The sequence below is a fragment of the Emydura macquarii genome, unplaced genomic scaffold, assembly GCF_026122565.2.
Source record: "Emydura macquarii macquarii isolate MOO-44397 ecotype Brisbane River unplaced genomic scaffold, CSIRO-AGI_Emac_v2 contig_1484, whole genome shotgun sequence".
Lineage (NCBI taxonomy): Eukaryota > Metazoa > Chordata > Testudines > Chelidae > Emydura > Emydura macquarii.
In genome coordinates, this window is record NW_027131621.1 from 13,854 (window position 1) to 22,672 (window position 8,819).

At 66.3% G+C, this 8,819-nt stretch overlaps 1 pseudogene; it reads right to left on the minus strand.

Annotated features, from left to right (window-relative positions):
* Positions 1 to 312: 312 nt before the first annotated feature.
* On the minus strand, positions 313 to 8,576 carry LOC137157415 (carcinoembryonic antigen-related cell adhesion molecule 20-like; annotated as a pseudogene).
* Between the last annotated feature and the right edge of the window lie 243 nt (positions 8,577 to 8,819).

An 8,819-nucleotide genomic window follows, 5' to 3' on the forward strand; every position in this document is an offset into this window, starting at 1 on the left:
GTCGGGCACACGGCCCGGCTGCGCTGCCTCCTGAGCGCACGCTGCAGCCGCTCTGGGTTCAGCCAGGAGCCACCTGGGGAGAGACCTCGGGGGGATCGCGGCACCTCCCCTCCCCCCCGCGGGATCCCGGCGTCTCTGTCTCCCCAGCAGACAGCACAAGGGGGGCTGGATATTTGGGGGGCTGGATCTAGGGAGCCTTGGCTCAAAGGGCCCCAAATAGACACCACGACCCCCCCTCTAGACCCCGGAAACATGGAGCCAATCGGGGGGGGTGGGGCTTTTAGTGAACTTGGCAAAGCAGCTGTGAAAGGGCAGGTGGGTCTGACCCTTCGCCCCAGCAGAGACCCCCCCCCCCCCCCGATACAGGTCGTCCCAGCATGCACCAGGGCAGTGGGGGGGCATCATCTCCTCAGCTGGTCGTACACGTCCCGCTGTCCGGGCTGCAGCGTCTGGGGAAACGGGGAGGCATGAGCCAGAGACACCCCTGCCCTGGGGGACCCACCCCTCCCCCGGGCCCGGACAGCCCCCACCAGGCCTTGACAACCCCCCCCCCCAGGACCATCCCTGCCCCATCTTCAGCTGGGCACCCCCAGAGTTTTTCACCAGCCACGGGGCTCCCAGCCTTTCACATGAGGGGATTCTGCCCCCCCCCACTGCGGGATGTGATAACCAGCCCCGTTCTCAGCCACAGGCCTGTACTGGGGGCAGCTCCACCCTCCCACTCCGAGTTCGGAGCCCCCGAGATCGGCCCTTACCTGGTATGTGGGGCTGGTGTCGGGGGGGCACCCGGGCTGGTCCTGGGGGAGAGAATGAGGCAGGTGGGTCATTAACACGCACCCGAGAGACCCCCAGCGCAGCCCGGGGGGCCGGGAGCTGATGTGCCCTGGGAGACTGGGACGTTGCCGCCCCCAGCAGAGAGTGGGAAAGGAGAGGGCTGGGGTCAGGAATGAGGGGCCCAGCGGAGCTGGGGGATGGGGAGGGGAGCCCAGGTCTGGGCTAGCCGGGGGCTGCGGGTCGGGAGTGAGGGGCCCGGCACAGCTCTGGGAAGGGGGGGGCCAGGCTGGGGTCACAGGGGCGGAGCTTAGTGCCTGTCACTCACCGCTGGCCCCGCCTGCGCTGCAGGGGGCAGGTTCTCGTACACTGGGGGGGTCGTGTCGCTGCCCTGGGGGGTCTTGCTCTGGCGGCCAGAACCTGGGGGGGGGGAAATCATCAGAGATGCTGGAACTGGGGGCCCAGCTCCCAGCCCCCGGCCTTAGAACACACCAGCCCCTCCACCCAGAGAACGCACGAGTCCTGGCTCCCAGCTCCCTGCTCTAACCACTAGTTCCCCTATCCCCTCCCAGAGCCTGGCATGGATCCCAGAAGTCCTGGCTGTCCCAGGCGGGGGCTGTTACTCACAGAGGAAGTAGACCAGACCCCCGAACAGCCCTGCCCCGGCCAGCGACCCGATGACGATCCCAGAGACGGCTCCAGCAGAGAGACCTGGGTTGGCACCAGGGCGAGAGGTGTCTGGGGAGAGACGTGGCGGGGGAGGGGGGTTGGTTCAGCCACAACCCCCTTCACATCCCAGGGGGATAGTGTCAGGGAGCCCAGCCAGGACACACTCAACCCCCCACCGTCCCTTGCCCCTCCCGCAAGAGACATTGGGGGCAGCTCAGCCGGGGACCCCAGAGCCGGCAAGTTTGTGTCCCAGACAGGACCCTGAATACGGTGGCAGGAGGGTCTGAAGGTCAGGAACTGGGATGTCTCCTGGTGCTGCCCAGTGGTGCCAGTGCCCCCCAGTGCCCCAGGCCCAGCGCTGGGTGCGGGAGGGTCTCAGCTCTCGCTGGCTGGTGTCGTGGGTATTTGGGAGGCAATGGGGCTGGACGGTGCATTGACGGATCCGTTGCCCCACAGCCACAACAAAGACCCCCAGTCCTGGGGGAGATGGATCCCAGGCGAGCCCCTGTCCGGTCCCCCCACACCTGGCCCTAGGGAGGAGCAGGGCTGAGCAGAAGTGGGAGGGACCATGTACAGAGACACCATGGCCCAAGGGTCCCCTGAGAGTTCCTGGCAGCCCACGACTCAGCCCCCTTCCATTCCCCAACCGGGCCCAGCCCCGGCCCCCCTGCACCCCACAGCAGGGTGTTTTCTGGTGCCGGACAGGGAGGCCGCGCTGGGTTCAGCCCCAGGGACTCACCTATGACCCGCACGGCGACAGACGCCCGCGCAGTGAGGTTGGTGTCGGGGTTGTGGGCCTGTCACGCGAACGTGCCCTGCTGAGCCCAGCTCGTGGGGTTAAAGGTCCAGCTGCTCCAGGTCTCGTTAGCGTCGGTGCCGTTGTGAAACCAGCGATAGCGCGAGGGCGGGACAGAGTCAGAGATGCACGTCAGGGTCAGAGGGGACCCCAGGGGGTGGGTGATGGGTCCCTGCGGGTCTATCCTGGCAGAGTCCGGCCCATCTACAGAGAAGGAGGGCATCAGGGGAGGGAGGGCGCCAGTGAGGGATCCCCAGGTAAATAGCTCCCGCGCCCCACACCAGAGGTGGCTGCATCTCCGCGGCTGGGCGATGCCAGCAGGGCCGGGGCAGCACGGCCGGGGGACGGGGCTACTGTTACTCACAGGCCACCGTCACGGTGCTGGGCTCGCTGCGGTTGGTGCTGACGGGGTTCCTGACCTCGCACTGGTAGGCGCCAGCGTCGCCCCGGCTGACGTTCAGCACCGTGAGGGTCCGGTTGTCGGGGGACAGCTCCAGCCGCTGATCAGTCATGAGGTGCGACCCGTCCCGGAGCCAGAGCAGGGTGTCGGCGCCGGGGGAGCTGTTACACGTCAGGGTGAAGGTCCCGTTCTCCAGCACCTGGGTTTGGTTGGGCGTCACCGTGGGCTGGGGCAGCATTTCTGTGCAGGGAACGGAGAGAGCGTTACCGTGTGTCCTGCTCCTCTGTCCGTCCATCCAGGCTGGGGGAAGGTCTTGGTGTCCCCCCTTGTGGGATTGTGGGAAGGGTCCCAGCGCCGCCATCCCACGGCATTGTGGGAAGGTCCAGCCCAGTCTCCTGCGGTGCTGTGGGAAGGGTCCTTCGCCCTTTGCACCTCAGAGCTGCGGAGTCGGGCGTCGCCCTCCGGGCTCCGGCAGAGGGTCCCTCTCCGCAGCATCAAGTCACAATTATTGGCGACTCCCTGAGACTCTGGCTCCCGGAGTCCCGTGATGTTCGGGACACTCTCGGCTGTGGTTCGAAGGGAGACGAGGCGCCGGCTCTGCACCCACAGCAGGATTCTCAAGCCGAGCCCATGATGGTTCAGGCCTGACAGGAGGGTCACGACCCCACAAGGCGCTTGGTGCTGCCGGCATTGCCCCGTGGGCACGGCCCTGTGCTGGGTCTTTGCCCCCCTCCGACCCGAAGGAGCTGCCATCCCAGAACCGGGCCGTGGGGCAGGGGTGGCACCATGGGCAGCCTGCCAGAGCCGCTCTCACTGACCCGGGGAGATCGGGGGGACCCGGGGGGGGGGTCACACGCTGGCCTAGCTCCGTCCCCCATTCCTGCCCAGCCCCAGAGCTCAACAAGGGCCCCACAGCCCCAGACACCCTGGGTCTGCCCACGTCCCATGAGAGTCCGACGGGAGGGGGCATCCGGAGCCCAGCGGCAGGTCCAAGGACACCCGGCCAGTCTGTGCCCCCCTCGCTGGGGCAGGATCGTCCCCCCAGTCTGTTCCCTCAGGGCCGCCGTCAACCTGTGCACCCCGAGCTCCCCCCCACCCTGCTGGCTGACGCGCTCGGCAGCGCCCCTTGCTGGGGCTCAGAGAAATGCGGGGGGGGCAGGCACATGGGCGGAGGGCCGGGAAACAGTAAATCCCAGGAGAGAATCAACAGAGCAAAGGAGGAAACAGCGGCTCAGACAGATGGCGCCTCCCCTCCCCACCAACCCCGTCTGCCCCTCACCCCCCAGGAGACCCTGCCCAGGCTGGAGGGCCCCAGGTCTCAGGGGGGAAAAAGACCTGGGGTGGGGCTGGGGCCTGGAGCCAGCCCAGAGGCCGACGCCGGCACAGACCCCCCCAGCCCAGCAGTGCCATGGCCACTAGCCCGGCCAGGAGGGAACCAGCCCGAGGCGCCGGGTGAGCGGGGGCAGGGAGTCGCTGTGGGAGCTGCAGTGGGGCGCGATGGGGGCCCCACAGAGGACGGAGGCCATGGGGTGGGTGCAGCGCAGGCAGAATGGAGCCGGGAGGGTGAGACGGGCAGAGAGCAGGCGCAGGACGCGCTGATAGCAGGGGTCGGGCGTCGCTTGGAAGCCGACAGGCAGCGTCCGGCCCAGCTGTGGCGTGGCTGGAGCAGCCCCTGCAGGACAGAGGCCACGGGGTGGGGCTGGGCCCTGCACAGCTCCGAGCGCAGAGGGACGTGGCTGCAGACAGTGAAGTAGCAGAGCCCGCACGGGGAGGGGATTGGTGCGGGCAGTGACAGGACAGCCGGGTCTGACCTGCACTGCAGACAGGTGGGGGCGACTCTCCTGGGAGCTGGCTGGGGCTTGTCTACACTAACCGCTGCAGGCTCCGTGCAGACGCTTCCTGTCCGAGGGGAGAGCTTCTCCCGCCGGCGGAGGATCCCTGCCCCGAGAGGCGGTGGGTGCTGATGGAGAAGCCCTGCCCGCGGTAGCGCTGTCTGCACCGGGGTAGGTGGGTGTCCCGCGTCGCTCAGGGGCACAGGACGGAAGTTGGTCGTGCAGACCAAGCCCAGGGGAGCCTGGCCGGGGGGTGCAGCTTGGCCAGGCTCTGGCTGACCAGGCCGGACTCTGCATTGACCGTCCAGTCTCCGCACAGAGCGCTGGGCTCTCCAGGCCGCGGCCGGGGACTGACACACCCGACTGATGTGCCAACGCTGCCCGGTGTCCCCGCCAGCCTGCGCCGAGGGCATTGATCCCTGCGGTGGGCACGAGCTCCCAGGTGAGGCAGGGGCTGAAGCCCAGGGGCTCTGTCTCAGAGGCGGGGACGAGGGTGTGACGCTGGCTAAGCAGATGCAGCAGCTCGGGCTAGAGCCGCAGGCAGGTCAGTGGGTGCGAGGGTGGCAGGAGTGGCACAGCTCATGGGGCGTTCACACCGTGCACTCCTCGGTGTGGATTATCTCTCCTGGTCTGTGACTCGCTGGTCTGCGTTAGGTACATCCTGTGCTGAACCGGCCCCAGCTCGACAGGTGTGCGCGCGTCCAGCTGTGAACTGACGGGTGTGTAAACGTGCTTGAGCCCCAGGGCAGGATGTTTGTGACGCTCACGTTGTATTTACAGGACTTTGCCCATCACCCGGGACTGGCCCTCAGAGCTGTGGAGGGAGCAGCAGGGGAACTTCAAAGCAAGGGCCGGGAAGCCACAAAGGAAATTCCCAGCCCATCTGCGTTGGCTACTCAGCCCAGCCCAGGGGTGACGCTGCCTGTCAGCTCCTCTGCTGGGAACCAGATCTACACACCCGGGTTGGAGGGAATGACCCTGCGTCTCTGCACGGATGGATTCTGACCGGGGGATTCTGAGCGAAAGGACAGAGGCCCCACAACCATTTTGGGCAACCCTGGCAGACTGATGGGAAACTAGCAGCTGGGCCATCGCTGCTGCCGTTTGGACTGACAAACGCTGGCTGCCCTGTACCGTGTGTTACTGAGACTGGCTGCAGAGCCGAGGGGCGTGTCTGCGGCTCCTCCGTAAGCCGGGCGCAGTGATCCAGGCGTCGCATCGGTTCCTGGCTGGGTGAAATCTAGTGACAGACCAAACCAGCAGCGCGTCCTGTGCCCTGTTTTCTGACAGTCTGACCTGAGACTGGCACTCACAGCTGTGAGCCGGGCCAGACAGCGGGACAAGGGGATCTCCCTGACCCCGACCCATCCCTGCCAACAGCCGCAGGGGCCAGGATCCCACTGCACGGGGGCGGTTGTGGATACAAACACTGGGAATCTCCAGCGCTCAGCTGACATGAGCAACGCAGTGCGGGACCCTGGCCAGGGGCACAGGGAGCACAGAGCACCTGGCTGGGGACTGGGGGACGCTGACATGGGGGAACCTGCATCCAGCCAAGTCGCTGGGTCCAGACAGCGAAGACACGGCCTGGCCAGGAGCTCGGTGTGACTCGTGTGATTTACAGCAGATCTGATGCTGGGTTGGTCCGGTTCCGAGGTCTGGGGCTGTACTGCCGCTGGGTGGGTCAGTGAGTGACAGGAGACAGTCAGGAAGCTGGGCAGGCCCCGAGCGCGAAGGGATGTGGTGCAGACAGTGAAATAGCAGAGCCCCTGGCACAGGGAGTGGAATTGGTGCAGGCAGTGGCAGGGAACAGCCGGTGTCTGAGCCGGGCTGGAGACAGGTGCGGGCGTCCCCTGGAGAACAGAGCCTGATGGGTGAATCCAGAACAAACCCGACGATCCCAGACCTGGCTGCAGAGACGGGGAGAGCCCAGGGGGCAGGAACGGCGCCGACCCACGGGCTGGGTGCACAGAGTGACGGGTGACAGGGGACGTCCCACGCAGACAGGGAGCCCAGCTGGAGACAGGAGAAATCCAGAGCAGCCTGGGCGCCAGCCAGCAAGACAGAGACAAAGCCCCCAGTGAGGAGTGCCTGAGATGGGGGCAGGCGTGGGGCGCGTGCCCGGCTGCTCACCCAGCTCCTTAGTCTTCGCACTAGCAGTGAGCCTGGTGACAGGGTGTGAGCCTGGCACTCACATGTGCCCAGCTCGTCCCAGGCTGTGGGGTTAAAGGTCCAGCTCCCCCCGGGGCTGGGTCGGAGTCGGTGACACACGTCAGGGTCGCAGGGGACCCGAGGGGCAGGGCGATGGGTCCTGGAGGGTCTGTGCTGGCGGAGTCAGGCCCATCCACACAGAGAGGGGCGGGATTAGGGGTAGAGAGGGTGCTGGCAATAAACAGCTGCCGTGCCGCACCATAGACGTGGCTGCATCTCGAGGATGGGCCGTGCTGGCAGGGCCGGGGGCAGCGCGGCCGGGGGACTCACACGGTGCTGGGCTCGCTGCAATTGGTGCTGACGAGGTTCCTGACCTCGCACTGGTAGGCACCAGCATCACCCCAGGTGACACCCAGCACCGTGAGGGCTGGTTCCCGGGGGACAGCTCCAGTCACTGGACACAAGTTCTGACCCGTCCTGGAGCCAGAGCAGGTGTCGGCGCTGGGGGAGCTGATACACCTGAGGGTGAAGGTCCCATTCTCAGGTACCAGTGTTTGGTGGGGTGTCACCGGGGGCTGGGCAGTATTTCTGTGCAGGGAACAGAGAGAGCGTTACCGAGTGTCCTGCCCCTCCCTCTGCCTGGGATCAGGGCCACCACAGATCATCACAGACAAGGATCGAGGGGTCACAGATGGGAGGCATTGGCGCACTCCTACCATGCTGGGTGACCTCTTTTAAATCATCTGCTTCTGAAGTCAGTTTCAGGAGAATCTTCACTTGCATTGAATAAAGAACAAGTTTCTGGCCCACATGACTGGGATGAAAAGGTGGAAATAGCAACCCGAGACCCTGGGTCAGACAGTGAAGCTACAGCCCTGACCAGGGGCTGGATTTAAAGGCTGATTTAAATGCCAATCTCCTGCTCGTTTGGATCCGGTTCCCAGGTCTGTGAGCCGCTGGGTCGGTCAGTGAGTGACAGGAGATGATCAGGAAGCTGGACAGGCCCCGAGCGCGGAGGGATGTGGCTGCAGACAGTGAAGTAGCAGGGCAGACTGCCCCGGGCAGGGAAGGGATCAGTGTAGTCAGTGACAGGCGATGCAGCGTCTGATCCAGACTTCATCCCCCACTTCATCCAGCCCAGAGACGGGGGGATTGGGGTGGAGAGGGTGGTTTGGAGACGTGTGGTTCCTGCTGCCAGGACCCAGTGTCAGGGTCTGGCTGTCACAGCTCAGAGAGACGCGGCCTCCGGCCTCTCACTGCCCTGCAGCCAGCTGTAGGGAACCGGGCTGCCCCCGGTCTCGCAGCTCAGGGTCACGGCTTGGGGCTCGATGGGGATCAAGGTGGGGGGTGATGGTGACCCCAGACAACCTCCTGCGGGACAGAAAGGGGGGGCAGTTATCCGAGGGGCGGGGGACAGCCAAGGGGCGCATGTCCCGGGATCGGGTAACTCGCTCCTGCCCCGGGAGTGCCAGCCTAGCCCCAGTGGGCAGTGAGCGCCAGGCTGACCCCATCCTGCTGCGGGGACAGGGCGTGGGCGGGGAGGGCAGGGCGCAGGATGTGCAGGAACACACCACGAGGCACAGACGCCCTGGGGTGAATCCCGGACTGCCCAGAAGGGCGGAGCAGGCGCTGGGCAGAGCAAAGCAGAGCCGGGCACACCCTGCGTGGGGGACGATGTCGGTGCAGCAAGTGACGGGGGTGTCAGCTCTACACGTCCGAGTGGGTCACAGGGACGGAGGAGCAGGAGCACGGGCGACGACCCCTCTGCCTGGGTCTGCATCCCACCGTGACACCACGCGCCCCGCGCGGCCCGGTCAGCGCCCGCGACACGGGACAGGCTCAGGTCAGAGCCGGCAGCGTAGAGCTGCTGGGCCAGGCCGATCACGGGGGTCAGGCCCGTGTGGAGCAAACACGAGCCGGTCACGCACCTCGACAGGGCAGGGAGAGCCCCACGCATCCGGCACCAAATAGCCAGAGCTGGCGTCAGAGGACAAGGCCGCCCTGGGGTGCGGGGACCCGGCCTCCTGCAGGACCCAGCCGGAAAGGGACCGGTGTGCACAGCCCAGCTCCGCTCTGCAGGAAGATCCGGGGTCAATGGCTGAGCCAGGCTGAGTCAGGAGCTGCTCAAGGGCGGATCAGACACAGGAGCGGGTGTGAGGATGTTCCAGGCCCGTCGCTAGAAGCTGGGGCAGGTGCTGAG